Source organism: Nematolebias whitei, chromosome 7 (assembly GCF_014905685.2).
Source record: "Nematolebias whitei isolate Nwh7 chromosome 7, NemWhi1, whole genome shotgun sequence".
NCBI lineage: Eukaryota > Metazoa > Chordata > Actinopteri > Cyprinodontiformes > Rivulidae > Nematolebias > Nematolebias whitei.
In genome coordinates, this window is record NC_056504.1 from 12,940,120 (window position 1) to 12,960,042 (window position 19,923).

The 19,923-nt window shown below is 42.2% G+C and overlaps 1 protein-coding gene and 1 long non-coding RNA gene across 2 annotated transcripts in view; one reads left to right on the forward strand and one right to left on the reverse strand.

Annotated features, from left to right (window-relative positions):
* Positions 1 to 6,796, forward strand: part of LOC119411722 — a 19,540-nt gene extending 12,744 nt beyond the window's left edge. The window contains exon 3 of the long non-coding RNA XR_005186900.1: positions 6,726 to 6,796. This is a non-coding gene — a long non-coding RNA (uncharacterized LOC119411722). The remainder of the gene's footprint in view (positions 1 to 6,725) is intronic.
* cdh4 (cadherin 4, type 1, R-cadherin (retinal)) overlaps positions 1 to 19,923 on the reverse strand; it is a 446,399-nt gene that overhangs the window by 220,545 nt on the left and 205,931 nt on the right. The gene's annotated exons all lie outside the window — the stretch shown is intronic.

Consider the following 19,923-nt stretch of genomic DNA (forward strand, 5'->3'; position numbering starts at 1 on the left):
ACTTCCAAGTAGAACTCTTTGTTGTAGTCTGGGTAGACTAGACATGGGGCTAGCTTGAGCCTGTCTTTGAGAGCGTTCATTGCCTGCTGTTGTGTATCAGTCCAGACAAAAGGAACGTCTTTCTTTAAGAGTTCAGTTAGTGGTTTTGCGAGATCCGCATAATGCTCTATGAACTGGCGAGGGTAGTTACACACTCCCAAGAAACTTTGTAGTTCTTTGAGATTGGTTGGGACTTTGAGGTTGTCTAGGCCTTGGGTGCGAGTCAATTGTGGTTGTACTCCGTCTGGACCTACTAAGAGGCCAACGTAGTCCACTTTGGTTCTGCACCACTGGCACTTTGACAGTGAGATTTTAGCACCAGCAGTTGTTAGCTGATTTAGGACGTGGTCGATCTCAGCCAAATGGGAGTCCAGTGTTGGCTGCCTCAAAAGGATGTCGTCCACGTAGATCAGTGTCCCACGCTCGTGGGCGTCTGGACATGCTTTGTTCAAGAAGATGTTGAACTCTGCAGGTGAGTTAGCATAGCCAAAGGGACACCTGGTAAAGGTGTATTGTCGGCTGCCAAAAGTGAAAGCTAGTTTGTGTTGGTCCTCGGCGCGCACAGGGATGGTCCAAAAACCAGAGGCGACGTCGAGGGTCGAGAAGTACTTACCATCGGTGACCTTTGGCAGTTCCTGATGGAGCTGAGTCATTGGCCACCTGGATAAAGGTACTTGTTTATTTAGCTTCCTGTAGTCTATGGTAAGTCTCCACTTACCATTTAGTTTTAAAACTGGCCATAGAGGCGCAGAGTAGGTGCTGTTACATTGTCTGATTATACCTTTGACCAAAAGGTCATCAATGATCTCCTGGACAGGCTGGTGTGCCGCCAGAGGGATCTTGTATTGTCTGACAAATGTTGGCGGTGCGTTGGGTGGGGTTGGGATTCTCACTGCGTGGAGTGAGGTCAACCCACAATCTGTTGAATCAGTTGAAAATGACTTTTCATATTTTAGAAGAACTTGGCGTAGTTTGTCTCTTTCTTCATCAGATGTCAGAGAGTCGGCTTGTGCGACCACCTGATCAATCTGTGATGAGACTGATAAGGGTTCTTGCTCCTTGGGGAGCTCCAATGAATCCCTTTCTGAGTCGTCGGGCCTGTCTATGGGTAAGACACCATAGGTTTGAGGTCCTTGGTCGACATCATCGGTCGAGAAAAGAGCTATGGCCTGTGTTGGTTTTGTGAACCATACTGGCCCAGCTTCTTGACTCGGTACCAGATTGTCTGGGAGTCCTCCCAGAAATGGAATGCCTAGTTCAAAATCATGAAAGTCAGTTGAAATCAACCATCCTAGCATAGTGTTTTTTGGGATCAGCACCTCATCCATGCCAGTGTTACACACAGCAATAGATGTGGTCCTGGAGTCAAGACTCACCTGGTTCGTGGCTTCCATGGACAGTCCCAAGTTGAAAAATGCAGGAGAGGGTTGAAAATATGCCTGTTTATGGCTAATAGCTTGTCCAGCTATTATGTGGATTCGCACCATTAGGTTAATCACCTGAGGTGGTACTGTGGTGTCTTGGTTGCTAGCAACCTGGCAGGCCTCTGGAATGGTCTGCCCAGCCTTAAGGCTCGCTGTGTCTAGCACAGGAGTATCCTTTGTGGCTGGTTTGAGGGACCACAGCACCTTGTTGATGGTGTCCACGTGGACACCCAACCTTACCAAAATGTCAGAGCCTATGTAGGATGCATGTGGTAAGTTTTGGATAACGAGAAATGGGTGAACCAGTTCTCGTTGATTCCAGTTCAGTTTTAGGTTAATGACTCCTTCTGCGGTCATTACCTGTGAACTATTGGGAACTAATGGAAAGTGGAAAGCTTTTTTAATTAGTTCTAGACCAACGTGTTTGTGAACCAAGGTTTCGTAGAAAGCTCGGTTAATTGCTGATTTATCTGTCCACAGAGACAGTACAGCATCGTTGGTGTGGGACCCTTGGATCTCTACACCCTTAACTACCAGTGGTAGGTAGTGTTTGGTGGACTCTGACTGTTCCAGCTCACAGAGGAGGCTGTCTTGTTGAGTCAGAGTTTGGACCACTTGGGTTTCTTTGGTTTCACATGGTGTCAGAGGAGTACTCACCGGGCTCGTGTCCTCGGCTGAGGAGTCCTTTGTGCCTTCCGCGGTACCTGCTGTTGGGCAGTCTGTGTCACACTCCGGAGGCGTTTCTATTGGCAGTGGTTTGCTCACTGTTGTCCACATTGTTTGATCACCATAATCTATAATCGCGTTAAAGCGATTTATAAAATCCTGGCCAACCAAAAATGGGAATGAGTCAACATGGGTCACGTGTACCGGGTGGTACAGTGTCATATTGCCAATCTGCATGTGAACCATTGCTATAGCTGTCAGGGTTGTTTTCATTTCTGAGAGACCCTGCATTTCTATAGCACATTCAGAGAGAGGTATTATCCTGTTAACACTGGCAGCGGCCGTCCTCAGCTCCTCGAACAGTTTAGCTGACATAATTGTTATGTCTGCCCCACCGTCCAAGAGTGCTTCGTGTGTGAGGACACCTTCGAGTGTTACTGACAGGTACGCCTTTTTGGCGACCCCCCTTCTGATAAAGTTACACAGAAACCTCTTGGGTTTTCTCTGACGCTTCTTCACGCGTTCAGCCTTATCTGTGTAATCTTGATTTGTCTGAACCGTCAGCACAGCAGAAGCTGTTTCTGAGTGTTCAAACTGCGATGACTCGTCATCGTTTGTGTGTGTGTTTACCCCCCCTTCTTCTGATGAGGGGTTGTTTGAGGCAACAACAGTTATGTCTTGGTGTGTTTCACCGACATCTGTTATGTTGTCATTCGCGCCCTCAGATGTAATGGGAATTACATCACTGCATAGTGCTCCTGGCTGGGTTCCCGTGTCAGTGTGTTTCAAAGTTTCTAACAACCTGCGTATTTTCTCTGTCTCTTCCGAGTTCAGAGGTGTAGGGCCTTGTTTCTGGAACTTTGGTGATTTTTTCGCCTCGGTTCGTTTCGTCCGAGGTGGGGGACGGTCAGGTACGTCTTTCGGGGGTTCCTTTACGTACTGCCCCTGATGATATGGTTTCCCATATCGTTGCGTCCTACGCTCACCCCATTTACGATAATCACGTTCATCCTCTGAAAGAGGAGCATTTTTGTCCCAACGTGCACCTTCATTACGTGGTTTGTTATTTTGAACAGACTGTTTTCTCTCTTTCTTAGGAGGAGGTGGCGAAGCACGCTTTCCTTCTAATTCTAGGGAGTGGGGTTTAACCTTTACACTTGGAAACACTTCAATGGGCGTCTTATCATGAGAACATGCTTCAAACACATTCACAGCACACTGTTTAATCTCACTGATGGATTTTTCTCTGAAATTTGCCATCATTTGTACTGATTTTTTAAAATCAGAGTGGAGATTTTTGCTGAAAACAAACTTAAAACCATCATCTTCTTCCATTCCGGTCTCATTTCTGTTACCGAAATAAGCTTGGAAGATTCTTTTGTAATAAACTTTTGGATGTTCATTTTTGCCCTGCGTGACCTTGTCAGCGGCTGGGAAACCAGCAGGTCCTGTGCAGGAATCATACTCTTTGATCAGAGCTTCACACAGAAGTTTGTAATCCTTTCTCGTTGCATCAGGTAGACGCTCGATGAAGGTGAACACCTCTCTGTCCGAAGTGAGTCGTATCAGACTGATTTTATCTTCTGCCGTAGCATTAGGATAAGCTCTCAATCTGAAATCCAGATCTCTGAGGTACGCTTTTGTTCCTGCCGACCCCATAGGGCCGGGAACGAAACGTTGTACATATTTTGAGACTTTCTGCAAATCATCCATTGAAGGAGACTGTATCAACGGTCTCACATGCGTGATTGGTGCAGATTGGTCGAGGCCTGCCCCTACCGCCCATGGTGGGGGTGGGGGTGGCTGATAAGGAGGAAGAGGTACATATCGGTGCAGGTCTGTCCCTACCATCCGTGATGGTGGTGGGGGTAGGGGCATGGTGTCAGGAGGAAGAGGTACATATTGGTGCAGTTCTGTCCCTACCGCCCATGGTGGGGGTGGGGGTAACGGCGTGTTGTCAGGAGGAAGAGGTGCAACAGCATCTGTCTGGAGAGTTTGTGGCTGTCTCGGACCATGATACTGTTCGTCTTTGAGTCTCAGACCAGCCCGCCCCATATCAGAAATCTGGTTTGTAGCTGTAGCTAAATTCTCCTCACAAGCTTTCAGGTCCTCCTGTGATGTCTGATATTTACTTTTTAAAATCAGCCATTGTCGGAGTATTCCCATCTTGTCTGCCTTGCAATCGTCCAGCTCCTTCAATGCGATCTGTAACTGTGCTTTTAGCACATCGTTATCTGAACGCGAGGCTCGGTACGCTTGTTCTCTATCCTCTGCTTCCGATAGTGATGCTTCAAGTACTTGTAGTTTGCTGTTCAGCAAAGCAATTTCTGCACTTGTATCTTGCTGTAACTGAAACATCTGTTCATAATGTTTCGTCATGAGGACCTCGTGTTCGCTTCTAAATTGACGGACGTATTCTTCCGTTTTTTGAGCCAACACTATTTCACTGTCTAACCTTTGTCTGAGGTTATCAGTTTTCTCAACAGCCTTATAGAATGACTCTTTCAGCAAAATTGCAATTTTAGCCAGCTTTTCATAACTTGACTTTGTGATTTCTGTAGAGGTCACACTTTCTGCAACCTCCTTCAGATTGTCCGCTAACTCTTTTGGGTTCATGCGCTCTGTCTGAATCATATATGGATGTAAGGACGCTGCCAGTAGCGCGAACGCATTCTCCAAGCAGTCCGCCATTCCTTTTGGGTCAAAATCTTTTTCTAACACACCTGTCATGTTTTCACTGTGTAGCAATTTATCTGTTTTAAACAGTTGCAAGCTTTAGATATTTTACAGGTAAATATTTGTATTCAAGTCAATGAGTTTTCACACTTATTTTAGCTTTGGGTTTACACAGAAGTACTGTTATAAGTCACTTATTCAAATGTGGGTACCTTATTCAGGTTTTACCCCAATTCATGAATATTTAAGTAAACTCACAGTCTGTACGGGCCACCAGTTGTAGTAGTCACGCATGTTTTAAAAATGGCCTGTTGCCTATATCTGTGTTCTAGCTTCTACAAATGTAATCTCTAAACTTGTGATTAAACTAAGATTCCAATCTGAATCTTTAAAAAGAAACGTCAGTAGCTGACAGATTTAAAACCGGTGACATTAGTACATGAAATAGTTGACACTGATTGTAAACAAAGTGACTCAACAAATTCACCTCAATTTCTTTATGCTCAACAGACGACCAATCGAAATAAAGACACTTAAATATAATTAAGGTCTTTAGTTTATATACATAATGCATTAATTTTAATCAAGCAATTGTAATAGTGGCTGCATTTTGTAAAAAAAAAAAACCAACAATAATAATGTGTTTTTGTTTGAAGCAGTAAAACTGTGGAGTTTTTGCTCTTAATTTTCCTACTAACAGTATATCATGCTTAATCACAAGTGATAAGAAATCTCATACTGAATTATTAGCCAGACTAGTAAATACAAAGTGAAATTAAAATATGCACAAGTTGTTTGTAAAATAAACTGTTTAGAAAAGAAGTACAGCAAAGTTTATCCACTCTCCCAATATTTAAAAATCTTGTGCAAAATAAACCAATATACATTTGTTTTTGTTAAAAGGTGAGATTAAGAGCATAGAAAGATGTGTAGAGAAACAATGAACAGTCTTTTCAGGCTGTTTGTTTTATTTTTTATTTTTTTCCAGCACAAAAATTCCCATTTGGGCTGGCAGTCAAGCAGAGAATTAAGGGTATAATCAGAAGTGAAGATAACCATCTGGACTGTATTTGTGATTAAATGTGGAGGACAGGTAGGCAATGCTCTTATTAAGTGCTGTTGTGCTGAATAAGGGCCCTTGGAGTTAAGCGTCTTAAAAATTCATGACATTGAAAACTACGACAAAGACAGTCAGCGATCCGTCAGCAGCCGTGGCTCACAGTGCGGTCAAGGATGCACCTGGGTGGTCAATTCTGAATTTATCTGCATGCTAGCAGGAAAATATCCCCATTGACCCTCTTTTAGTTCAGAAGAAAGAATAATTATTTAAGCATCATTGTCATTTAAATATTCTTTGTTGTTCCTGCTGTAATAATTTCTGATAAACACTCTGTACATTGTAACGGGCACAGAAGTGTTAAACTGCACATATCCAATAAAAGCAGACATGGTCAAAGAACTCTGGGTGAACTTCTAAAGCACTTCAAAGCATCGAGGGTGAGCAGAGGACTCCGTTTCCTATAATGAAGAGGAGACAGTTAATCTAGCATTAATGCCTTTTTTTTCCCACGAGGACACAAGATGATTCAGAAAGGTCTGAAGAGGTCTCCATCATGCATATGCACTGCCTCTCCTGTCTCTCTCTTCCTCTGTCCACGGTGGTACCACAAAGAGAACTTAAATGAAAGGGGCGTCAAGCAAACATTGATTTCTAACAGGGGGACTCTCTGGATCAGCATGCAGCTTGGTCTGAGCCACGTCTGCGCGTCGGTCAAGGACGCTGTGTGTGGGAGCATAAACGGAACCTGGCTCTCGCCGCCAGGCTCCAAATGAACCTCCACAGCAGGACGCAGGGATCAGAGAGCAGTGGGAGTCTCCTTTCATCTCTTGGGAGATTAGCACTCCCATAGGGAAGAAGAGTGTGTGTGTGTGTGTGTGTGTGTGCGCTGGGTTACTCTCAGAAGTATGTACCTTTTAGCCACAGGCTACACACTTCCTGCTCCTGCTCCCTGCTGAGAAACTCCCCCAAGGCCACAAATGCAGAAGCTTCAACAGGCAAAACAGGGATGAAGGCGAAGACATCATCCGTAGGTGATGTTTCTTAAAATAAACATTAAAGAAGTTTGTGAGCTTCTTCCTCGTGTGCATCGTAGGTGCTAATTTGTTGTGTTGCACTGAAACTGGGAATTCAGAGTATACATGAGAGCTCCACGTTATGGTGAAAGACAGCATTTCTACCAGGCTGAGCATAATGTAACAGTGAAAATGTGATGACATGTAGTTGGCTGTTTGGTGCAGGCATGATGGAAACAAAGGCTTTCTGTGTCCACTCAGTTTCACTGAAGCCACAGTGCCATGGGTAAAGATAGAATAAAGAGCAGGACCATTTGGGAGGCAGCACTGTGACAGTTTGTGACATCTTGCATCATCAGCCACTTCACACCATGACACCTTGTTGGAGCGTCTACAACAGAGGTTCACAGCAACACAGAGCTAAATGACAACCTGCTGCACACTCAACAACAGAACCTGCAGGTTTAGCCCTTTTTCACAGCAGGTTTGAACTCATAAAAGCAAAATATGGTGTGGTAAATTGTATTAATAGTTAGCTGATGAACCAAGTTTGATCAATTATTATAGTTATCCGTGGCAGTAAGTACAAGATTAAGCTCACAAACTTGCCTGTGAGGTGACAACACTAAGACTGTTTCACTGCGATGGAGGTGACTTTTCATGTATTAACCAAAAGGTTTCATGAAGAAAGATTAGCCATGCATTTATTATTATATATATTTTGTTGGCAGTGAACACAACCCCTCCTAACAAAGCTTAAGGTTATTTTCACACCAGATAGTCTGGTGGACTCGGTTCGGTTGGGGACCAATATTCATGACGTTTTGTTTACATGTGAGCTGGTGTGTTTGCATTCACACTGCACTGTGCAGTCGAGCCAACCTGTTGAACCAACCTGTTCCCCCACTCGCCTGTGGGGGCGCTGCACCAACAACTACTGAAAGAAACTACACAAAAACCTTTGAAGAAGATACTTCTTCTGGAAATAAAAACAAGAATGGAGTGGCGTCAAATTTTAGCAGTTTTAGGAGTTATATTTTGTCATTTTTCAACAATGGACTCAGCATGAGCAGAAGATGAGGCAGAAGACCATGGAGGATGTTTTTCACACAAGGCAGCTGACAGCTCAATATGAGGTAAGAGAAATGCGTGTTTGTCCTGCGCTGTACTCCACTTCTTGCTTGTGGAGCGGGGCCCGGTCTGCTTGCATTCACACTGTACTCGAACCGCGCTGGAGTTCTCTTCTACCGGACCGAGACCTAGGTTTTAAACCGGGCCAGAGTTCGCCTTTTTGTTCCGTGACAGAGTTCGATGGCGCGTTCACACCTCCCCAAACGAACCGGACTTCCTAGGCAAACGGGCTAGAGTTTGGGACAACAGGCCTGGTGTAAATGTGCCCTAAAGGTCCTTCAAAATGTGCATTTTATTTTATCAGAATTGTTTCTATTGCTCCCATACACTCACAGTAACATTACTGTCCTTCTTAGAGGAAAACTGACTCTATTGAAATCCAATAGTAATGCATTTTTCAACCCTCATTAATCATATCATAAAATAATTTAAAAAAAATAGTTAAGCTTTTATTTTACTTTAATCTTTACTTTTGTTTTTTAAATGAGCTCATTAAGTGGTGCTCCACTTTCATATTTGAGGGACACCTTCAAAACAGTTGACAGGGGACTGGGAACCCAGAAAAGTTGCGTCCATCACGAGTGGACGTTGCTGTGGGGTCCTGCCTCTCAACTCGTTTGACAAAACTGTCTTAGTTGAGATGTAAAGAGCAAAAACACACACATTCTGCACAAGTTTACATTTAATACAAAAAGCATGTTCTTCTGCAAGTAGGCTGAAGAATTGACCACTTGATGGAGTACAACTGACCAGCTGGCTTGACCAAAAAAACATGTCACTGTTGACACGTTCTTCTTCTTTAAGACTTATTGTTATAAAGTTAAAAGATCTTCTGAGGCTTAAACACCAATATTCTCTGTTGTAAACTGCCAGGCTCTGTAGAGCAAACAGCTATTTTTAGTGTTATAATTTGGCTTCTGTTTTTTCTATATATAAAAAAAACAAGCTAAAATGTCTGCTGTGATAAAGGTTAACTAATTATTGTATATGCATACACAAATAAAAGCTGTAAGCCTTCATTGTACACTGTCTACTTATCTTCTGCATTGTAGCTTACCTCAATAAACCTTTTTTTATAAAGACTGTGACATACTTTTGTATAAAATATTGCTGCAGGATGAATAATACACAAACTAGTATACACAATGCCTGGCCAAAACAAAGTCAGCACCAAAAAAAGGTCACACACTAATATATTATTGGACCACCTTTAGCTTTGATTACGGCATGCATTCACTGTGGCATTGTTTCGAGAAGCCGATAATGTCACATATATAATTCGATAATGTCACAAGATCTATTTCCATCCAGTGTTGCATTAATTTTTCACCAAGAACTTGCATTGATGATGGCAGATTCTGACCACTGCGCAAAGCCTTCACCAATACATCCCAAAGATTCTCAATGAAATTAAGGTCTGGACTCTGTTGTGGCCAATCCATGTGTGAAAATGATGTCTCATGCTCCCAGAACCACTCTTTCACAATTCGAGCCCAATGAATCGTGGGATTGTCATCTTGTGCATGTGCCATCAGGGAAGAAAAAAAAAATCCATTGATGGAATAACCTGGTCCATCCATCCACCCATCCATTATCTTTACCCGCTTATTCCATTTTGGGTCACGGGGGTTGCCGGTGCCCATGTACAGCAATCACTGTGCGAGGGGCGGGGTACACCCTGGACGGATCGCAAGTCCATCACAGGGACACATAGAGACAAACGAGACAAACAAACATTTACTCTCTCACTAACACCTAGGGACAATTTAGAGTTACCAATCAGTCTAACATGCATGTTTTTGGTCTGTGGGAGGAAACCGGAGTACCCGGAGAAAACCCACGCATGCACAGAAAGAACATGCAAACTCCACCCAGAAAGGCCTCTGGACCGGGGTTTGAACCAAGGACCTGCTCGCTGAGAGGCAGCAGCTCTACCAGTTGCACCACCGTGCTGCCCAGAATAACCTGGTCATTCAGTATATTCAGGTAGTCAGCTGACATTATTTGAGCACATACTGTTGCTGAACCTAGACCTGACCAACTGCAGCAACCCCAAATCTTAGCACTGCCCCCACTGTACAGTACTTGTACAGTAGCTTGATGTCAATGATTTGACCCTTCTCAAACAGACTGACATCTTTCCCACGACCACGTGATGTGTCTTTCAACTTGGTTGTTTAAGAAATGAGAAGCAACTCATTGCACCAGTTGGGGTTAAATAACTTGTTGCTAGCTGAAAGATAATCGCCCATGCAGTAATTCTCCAATAGGAGACTCGTACATATTTGCTTAGTTAAATCCAGTTGGTGACTATTTTTGGCCAGGCAGTGTATTTATATCTTTATAGACTAAATACAAAAATATATATTATTGTGTGCAAATATGCTAAGCAGAAGACACAAGACAAGCCACAACTATTCATTCAAACTTTATTTACAGGTTAATCCCATTGAGCCTCAGGGACTCATTTACAAGAGAGACCTGAATTTAACAAAGAATGATGACAACGGTGGACAATCATAAAAAGCATACAGTTGATTGATAGGTGGTATTCAAGCGTAGTGTACAGAAAACATAAAGATACCAAACTGTATGTATTTTTCACAATATCTGAAATTTTATTCAAATATAACGACTGTATGTCCGACCCTGATTCACATGAAGAGCCTACACATGCGTCGTTGTTTTCTGCCTCACGACCTGGCACGCAGAGCAACTTCAGGCTTTGTCAGAAAACAATGTGTGTCACTTTGTGCATGCCTGATCTGTTATTGATGTCTTTATGCTAGGAATAAGAATAAGTCCCGCTGTGCTCTGTGTCCTGGATACCAAGAACAACTAACTGTTCAAAAGTGCCTGTCTGCACATATCGAGGCGATTTGTCTCACCACAGAGGCAATTTACCAAGATTTTTGTTTGTCTGCTACAGTCACAATAAGAATACATCTCTCCATATATCCTATTTACTGAATAAAAGTTGGACACCTATTATTTGTTCTTTGTACAAGTGAGGGATTCTTTCAATTCTGATGAGAAAGTTGTTCATAGAATTGTGTTCTTACACTCCATAGTATGTCTGCTGTAAGACACCTTGTTCCCAAATGTCTAACTCTATCAAGCAGTTAAATGTGACCATCCATCCAAAGCTCGTCCTTTTAACACAGTTATTTTAAAAAAGACCAAGCCTCGCCACTGCTCAATGCTTCAGCAGGCGTCCACCTGCAGAGTACCCACAATGCCTGGACGCCAGGCTTTGGGCAGCAAACTGAGCTGCTCATAAATGAGTAATGGCAGTCACATTACCATTTGGTGGTAGGGCAGGCTAGGGGCATGAAGCGGGGGGGGGGGGGGGGGCAGGGAGTGCAGGCGCTTCCTCTGTCTTATAAAACAGCAGCTGATTAATGTTTGATTCTCACTGGCCTCATTCTTCCAGCAGCCCTCTGCACAGCTAATCTAAGGAGTGGGTGAGAACAAGAGCGATGAGCTGCAGAAGTGCAGTGAAGAAAAACAGTTTGTACACACACTGTTTTGAGAGGTTGAGCTCGAAATGTGCCGCCTTTTCGTCACGACTTAAAAGTAAGAAAAATAAGGAGGGTAGAGCAGCGAGATCAATCCAAACTGCTGCCATGAAATAAACCAGTGAGTGATGGAAACCAACACTGGACCTGAACTTGTCTCAACTTTATTGTGAAGCACTTTTAAAGCACAACTGCAGCCCAAAGTGCAAGCAAGATTATGAGCAAGGCTTTTTTAGAGAATAATTCAAACAAAAAGCAATTTGCAAATACCAATTACATTAAAATAAATGGTAAAAAAAAAATATATATATATATATATATATATATATATACATATAGCCATGAAATACATATCAAGATAAAAAGTCAATAAAACACAACACATGTTGTATGCACCTTGGTGTTTAGTTCCAGTAGGAGCTTGAAAACTGCAGGAACTCTGGTGTAACTACCGGTAACTCTTCTCACTTGTGACCTAAAAATAATAATCTCAACTACAAGCATTTTGGAAGCAAAGACATCATAAAAACCATTAAAATCTTTAAGATTGGATTAATTCCGGCATACGTTTACTCTGTCTGCACCTTTTGGATCTGTGGCTATTTTCAGGGAATTGTTTGCAGATCCAGGTAAAATAATATCGGCAGACCACTCAATAAGACAAAAACAAGTGACGTCACGTGCGCCACAGTAGGCTATGCTAGCACGGACTGGAGCTCCACTTCGACTCGCTTTGTTTTTGGTCCTGTTGTTTTTGTTTTAACTTTTTTTTTCCTAAACTGCACACCCACGCCACAGGTATGACCTCAACTCAATTTTGGGGTTTTCTGTGTCGCTGCCTTGCCATCCTGCCATCGTGGTTCAGTTCTCGGCCCGCTTCCAGCTTCGGGCTCAGGCTCCGGCCTGTCATGGCTGCCGTTTCCATGAACCTCCATCTGCCTGCATGGTCCGAACTCTAGGGAACAGTTTGGTTCTGTGAGGAAACCTTGGATGTTCTGTTTCTGCTGGACCCAGTCCTGGAGGGCAGTGTTCGTTGCCGCAATCGTTATTATCACCATGCTGCTAACGGGACCACGCCGCTAACAGAACCACACTGCTAACAGTACCATGGTGCTAATGGGACCATGTTGCTAATAGTGCCATGCTGCTGAAGCTGTAGTCCTTTTTCACTTTTGATACCTTGTTTTTGTATTTTTGTTGCATGCTTTGGTATTTCTTGTTGTTTTGGTGAATCGAGACGTTCTTCTTGTCTTGAGCATTTCATTGCATTGCTGACCTTGTGTTGATCTGCAAGACAATAAACCAAACCTAAACATGGAAGGTTTGGACCAGGATGCTCTTAATTTGGGGAATAATTCTCCAATGTTCCTCATGTTGGTGCAAAAGTAAAAATGTGATCTCTACATGGTTGGGAAGTTGGTTGGATTTCTGGGATAAAACTGATGTCTGAACCATCTAATTCATCAGCCTAATTCTAATTCTGCAGTTTTTGAAAAGCCGTTATCAGAATGCTTCTGACTTTTGCATTCAAAGTCGAATGCATAGATCAAACTGCTTTAAAACGATGCTATAAATGGACTTTGACATGCAAGACAGGGGATGAGATATGTTCGTTCAAGGAACACTTGTTTGATTAATTAACATTAAGGAATGTAATTCAAGTATTTGCCTTTTATTTTGCATACACTAATTAAAACAAACGTTCCTATTCTGTTCTGTATTCTAAGCCCTCCTGCTGCCCTTGGGTCAAACTTTACCAACAGGCCTCAGTTTTTATACTAAGCCCCGGTGGGTGATTCCAAGAAAAAAAAAAGACTCCAAATACAAAAGCTATCTGAGAGATATTGTTCAGATATGGAGTTAAGATTTTTTATTCAAAACATATTCTGTGGGATGATGTTTACAGTTTAAATTAGAATCACTAATAATACAATAAAATATAACTTTTGTTTTTTATTTTGTAAGTTACGAGTTGACAAACTCTACTGTACAAGACATTACCTCAGAGACTCCTCATTAACAAGGCTGGTTTTTATTTGTCTCTTATTCTAATAGGGTTAAAGTCTTTTTTTTAATTAGGTGAGAAAATATAATTTGGCAATTCTTTGTTTGTCCTGTAGAATCAAAGTCATGCCAAACTGTGACATAAGTGTACTATTCCAGCTTTAGTCATAAAATAAAGAACATATTTAATCCTGGTGTCTTTGCTGGAGGGAAGGTCAGAGGATCAATTGTAGATTTTACGAAAACAGGACAATCCATCAAACTGTAATCATGTAATCTGACCCAAGTTCACCACGGTCAACCTTGCACCACAGGTCACGTGACCTCTCAAGTCACTTGCTCATCTAAGGAGCTTCACAGTTATGTTTGCATACTATTAAAAAGAAACCACGACTAAATGAAAGGCCTTTCATTCCTTAAAGGAACGCCCAACACTTTTATATCCAGTGTTTTCTGTGAGTTCCTTGATGAATAGAGGTACAGATATTTTGATCAAACCTTGCAATTAATCATCGTGATCTCAGGAGATATTGCTTGATCTTGTGAGATCTGTTAGTGCTCAGAATGTGTGTTGAAGATGACACTCAGCTACTACCACATCAAACTTTAGCTCAAAATATGTAAAACTGACTGAGTTACAGCCATTTTTGTGTTCACTGTTTTGATTAGCTGCAGCTGCCATCTTGAAATGGGTTCACTCCAAAAACTAATGTCTTGATGATGTACATGTAATAAGTTCATTAAAAGCCATCCAGTGAGTCATGTCAAACTTTGATAACAGAGCGTTGATTCTAACGGTTGATTCTCCGGGTGCTCTGGTTTCCTCCCACAGACCAAAAACATGCATGTTAGGCTGATTGGTAACTCTAAATTGTCCCTAGGTGTGAATGAGAGAGTGAATGGTTGTTTGTCTCGTTTGTCTCTATGTGTCCCTGTGATGGACTTGCGACCCGTCCAGGGTGTACCCCGCCCCTCGCACAGTGATTGCTGAACATGGGCACCAGCGACCCCCGTGACCCAAAATGGAATAAGCGGGTAAAGATAATGGATGGATGATTCTAACGGCCAATGTTTTAAACCAGAAATGTTCACTCCTGATCCTCAAGTGCCACTATCCTGCATGTTTCAGACACTTCTCTGCTTTGACACACCTAACAATGAATCAATGGGTACATGAAGAGGTGAGGTTACCATTGAATGAGGCGTGTTGGAGCCAGCGGACCTCTAAAACAGCAGGATAGTGGCCCCTCGAGGGCAGGGATTGGACACCATGGTTTAAACAAGGATGTGCACCAAGTCACAGCTACTAACACATCAAATTTTACCTCAATATTTGTACAGCTGGCCATTTTTGTGTTTGCTAATTTTGATTAGTAGTGGTAGCCATCTTGAACTAGGTTGAATCCAAAAAATGAACAAGTTGTATATGAACGTTTTATTACAATCTGTCCAACGGTTCATGAGCTATTTTAAAAACTCAACAGACCAAAGAACGCACATAATATGTATACTTGTATGTATAAATATATACACACAATATGTATACTTGTTTGTATAATTATATACACATAATATGTATACTTGTATGTCTAAATTTATACACACAATATGTATGTATACATATATAGAGATTAATCATGAATGTAGTACGTCCTACTATCTTGTGCAAATGCATATTTGTCTTTTTAAAATGTGTGTATTCTGCTTTTTTATATTATTTGATAGGCATTTTTGTATAATTAGCAAACGCTACTTAAAGCTGCAAGCAGCGTTGAAGGTCCTCGCAGCAAAGCGCCGCTCTGGCCATACGGCGACCGCGGGACTCCAGCGACTCCGCCCAGTCGCCATCGCAAACGCTCCCGTCCCACGCCCGTTCACCGGAGTGCGCTTTCGCCGAACCTTTGACATCAGCTGCGACCGCAGATATAACTGTTGTAATAGTGTAGGGGGCGCACTTGAGTCAAAAGTAAAATACCAATACCATGTGTGTATAAGTGCTCACTAATGATAATCCTCCTACTTTATCCATCCATCCATCCATCCATCCATCATCATCTATCCATCCATCTTCTATCCATCACCATCTATTCATCATCATCTATCATCCATCCATCCATCCTTTATCTATCCATCATCCATCCATCATCTATCCATCATCATCTATCCATCACCATCTATTCATCATCATCTATCATCCATCATCATCCATCTATCCTCTATCCATCCATCCATCCATCATCCATCCATCATCTAGCCATGATCATCTATCCATCCATCATCTAGTCATCATCATCCATCCATCCATCATCCATCCAACCTCTATCCATCATCCATCCATCCATTAATCTATCCATCTATCCTTTATCCATCCATCCATCCATCTACAGATCTATCTACCTATGTATCTATACACAAACATTACTGTCCTTTGTCTTCCAGCGGTGGGATCCTGAACCTCCTGATGAACCAGTGACAGCATCAAAGTGAACTTTTAGTGTGTATAAATTATTAGCAGCTGTATGCTGCTCTGTTAGCTTTACACTTGGGTAGTGAATGTGCTTCTTTGGATGATGAGGAAGAAAACTGTAACAGCAAAGTGATTTGGATAGGTACATGTTGAGGAAAAAAGGGAAATTAAGCGTTTGTTATGAATGAGACAAGTACGCCTCCACGTCCTTGACTGAGCAAAGTAGTTAAATTTTCTGCAGAGACTACTTCGCTATACTACACTACAGCGTCTCATTGTAGTCCAGGAGCTATTTCACTGTTTGCACTCTTCAGATTAAATATGTAAAGTGACCTTGCTATTTCAACAAGATGACGTTAATGTACATGAACTGATAGGAAGATTCGTGCTCTTAAATGTTATTTGGAATATTAATTCTTTAAGTGAACAAAATGCATGGAATGAGCTTAACTTCAGTGTTTCCACTGATTAAATCACCATCTTTTAATTGTATCCACTTTCAAATGCAGATGAGCAATAATTACACAACAGTGTTATGTCGTTAATGGAAAATGCCCAGAGAGACAAGACGTGAGCTACATACCAAAACTGCCACTAAAAAAACTGGAGCCGAGCAGAAATGAGTCTGACTTTCAATGACATTAATGTGACAAGTTCGAGTTGATTTCATTTATTTGGTAACAAGAAAGTAAGTGCAGTCAGAATAAATGTCAAAAACGCAGGAACTCAGCAGGTTCTGTCAGCTGGGATGTTGATGTAGACTGCAGGAAGACAGCTCTAGCAGTAATCTTATAGTGAAGGCTCATTTGCGAGTACACACACACACACACACTTTCTGCATATCCTAAAAGTAGCAAACTAATCTCTGCCCGTAAAGAACATGAAACGATGGCTGTGATTGACAGGTAAACCGCTCCTGCTGAAATACTCATTTGACTGAGAAAAGCGCCAAATGAAAGAGTTAAAAGCCGACCAAAGACGTCTCCCTGGTAAACTTCACATGAAAGGAAAGTTGAGTGTTCAGAAGCGGAGTGTCTGCGGTGAATTATGGAGCAAAATATCCTGCCTTTAACGTCTCCAAAAACAGAATGTTCTTTTGAGCAAAACCCGTACGCCAATCACGAGTGAGCCCCTTTGAGGTCCAGACCCTCATACAAGTCTCATCTCCATGGTACATTATGATTCCAGTCCAGGTCCTGAAAAATGACACAGCTCTAAAGATGCACTCGATGCCTCGGTGCAAGAGGAAGAGTCAGTGAAAGCTGCTCGCCTCTTTCTTCAACAGGCATTGTAATTTAACTGTTGGTAGCAGGCGACAACAATTGGCTTTAATAACGGTCTATACCCTTTAATTTGCCTGGACCAGCCTAGTCTCTTAGGCTCTTAATGCTGCTGTACTGTGCAATCCAGCCTCATTGCTAAGAAAAGAAGAGGATGTGCCTGGAAGTGCCTAAAATGAGACGTAGAAAAGAATGGAAGGAGAGCTTGAAGAGACTAAAGTCTCCCACAGCGGGAGGTGATGATGAAAGCAGCGAACTAAAGAGCGAGGTGCCATTTACTGTTCCCTACATTATCACATAATGTTGGTATAATTAACCCCAGGAAATGTGGCTTCATTAGTCTCAGTCTGGGTAAAATAAAATGAAAAGTGAAGCTAATTGCTTGAGTATACACAAAGGCGCACTAATAAAAGCAAAGTATGGCGATAGAAAGAAGATCAAAATGACTCTGAAAGCCTTTTTTTTTTATTGTTTGCACACATTTGCAAATAGGAGCATTAGACATAAAAGCGAGCAATATGCTTCACCAACAAACAGGGAAGACAAACTCCAGAGTTAAACACCCTGGCCCTCTCTGTTGCGTTATTTTCATCCTCCAAACTTCAACACATAGCCTTAGACCTCGCTGGTTCAAGGAGGCTTCCTGTCAGCTCTCATCTGCATCACAAAAAGAAGCCGTTTTCTCTTGAAAAACACAGATCAAGCTTTATCTTCCTCAAACATGTAATCCTGTGGGGAAAGCCAGACTTGTAGCCATTAGGCAGCGTCCTCTGCGCCTCGACTCTCCGCCATCTCAGCCTTTGTAGCAAAAGGCTGCAGCAAAGCTTGTTTCCATTCTGCTGGGAGAGCTGGTCAAAGCTGGGAGATCAAGCAGCTCCCAACAGTTCTTTTAATTTTTTTTTTCTCTCTCTCTCAGGGAAATACTTATGTTGTTGCGATGGCTTTTGAAAACAGCATGCTAAAAAAAAAGAAGAAAAAAATGAACAAGATTTTATGTCCTCCCTGGTCTCCAGTGAGCCTGACAGCATTTTTGAAGAAAAGTTTGAAAATTTGGAAATGCTACGTCTCAAATTGGGTGGAAAACAGGTGCTTCTCGCTGGAGACAGGCTGCCATTTTTATGCTTGTTTGTTTTCTTCCTGACTGCTTTCTCTCTTTGCACATACTCTCACACACATCATCTGCCATATAGGCCCTGTGTGGCTCGACTTCAAGAGCTCTTAGTGTCTGTCTTCATCAGCTCGAGATCTGCTGCAGAAAAACAGCTTTAATTGGTGCTGAGGGGGGAAGAGAGGCTGAAGATGGGGGCTGCACGTTTTACTATGAGAAAATAAGTGCATATGATCATGAACTGAAAATATTTGATGCCACAAAAATCATCAAACACGTCGTCTTTAATATCAGCACATTTAGACTTTCATATATGTGGATCAACTCGTTTTTCTAAATTTCCCATTTGAATTGCAGTAGTCCCTCGCTGCTTTGCAGTTTGACTTCTGCAGACTCGCTCTATCGTGGTTTGTGGACATACAGTCCTATTGTACAAAAATAATTGTACAGGACACATGGTTGTCAACTCTAATATTAACCACGTGATTAGACAGTACCGGATTCAGTACTGTACAGTAAAAAGTTAATGAAAAAATAAAATACTTTGGACAGGTGCCTCCATTTTGTAGTTTTCTCTTAGTGATCCTCCATTGCATTCCTGCTCATAATGACCACATTTCCCAGAAGGCAACAGGGCCCTGCTCAGAAGCTCAGTTCCCTTCTGCTAAAAAAACAAACAAACAAAAAAACAGAAGTAAAGTTTTGATTTGATTGGCGCCCAGCAGGTGCAGAGAAGCCGCACTGAACTCACGGAACCAGATCAGAACTGGATCATAACCAGATCTCCAGACCCATCAGTGAATCTTGAGAGCTGGTACCCGGCCCACGAGCACTTCTAAGCGCGGACGCACCGAAGGCTCCGGAGCTGTTTCCATAGCCCATTAGGGCTTTGTTTCATCCATACCTGGACTCAAATAGACCATCTATGGTCCCATGCCAGCCAACAGAATGTCTAACACGCCCCCCCTCCCCCCCACACACACAAACACACACACAAATAAGCTTCAGCGCTCAGGAGCTGCAATGAACTGAACCAGAACCAGACCTCCAGACTCAGCAGTGACCCCGTGAGAAAGTAAAATTTATTAGCTACATAAGTATGTTGTTAAAATTACTTGGTTTAAGAGATAACACAATTACTATGGGCAGGTTAGGTCTGCAGAAATGAATTGGGTTGGACCAGAAAGAAAGCCGCTTCTGTTCTGGAGAGCATGGTGAGTAAAATTTATTTGCTACATATACAGTACTTTAAATATGGTTTTAAGTAGGTTTAAGAGTTTAGAACATTGCAAACATGTGGGAAGGGTATATAAAGCCCTCATATACATAAATACTAAAATAAATATAACGTTGCTACTTCGTGGACTTTCACTTACTGCGAGCGGACCCCCGCAATAAACCAGGGACTACTGTATTTCACTATGATAAATAAGGGTTTCTGCTGTCCTGAACCCTTTCAAATGGCTTTGCCACCATTGCAAGATGTACAGTGATGGTTTATATATACTTTGTGTGTGTGTATGTATATATATATATA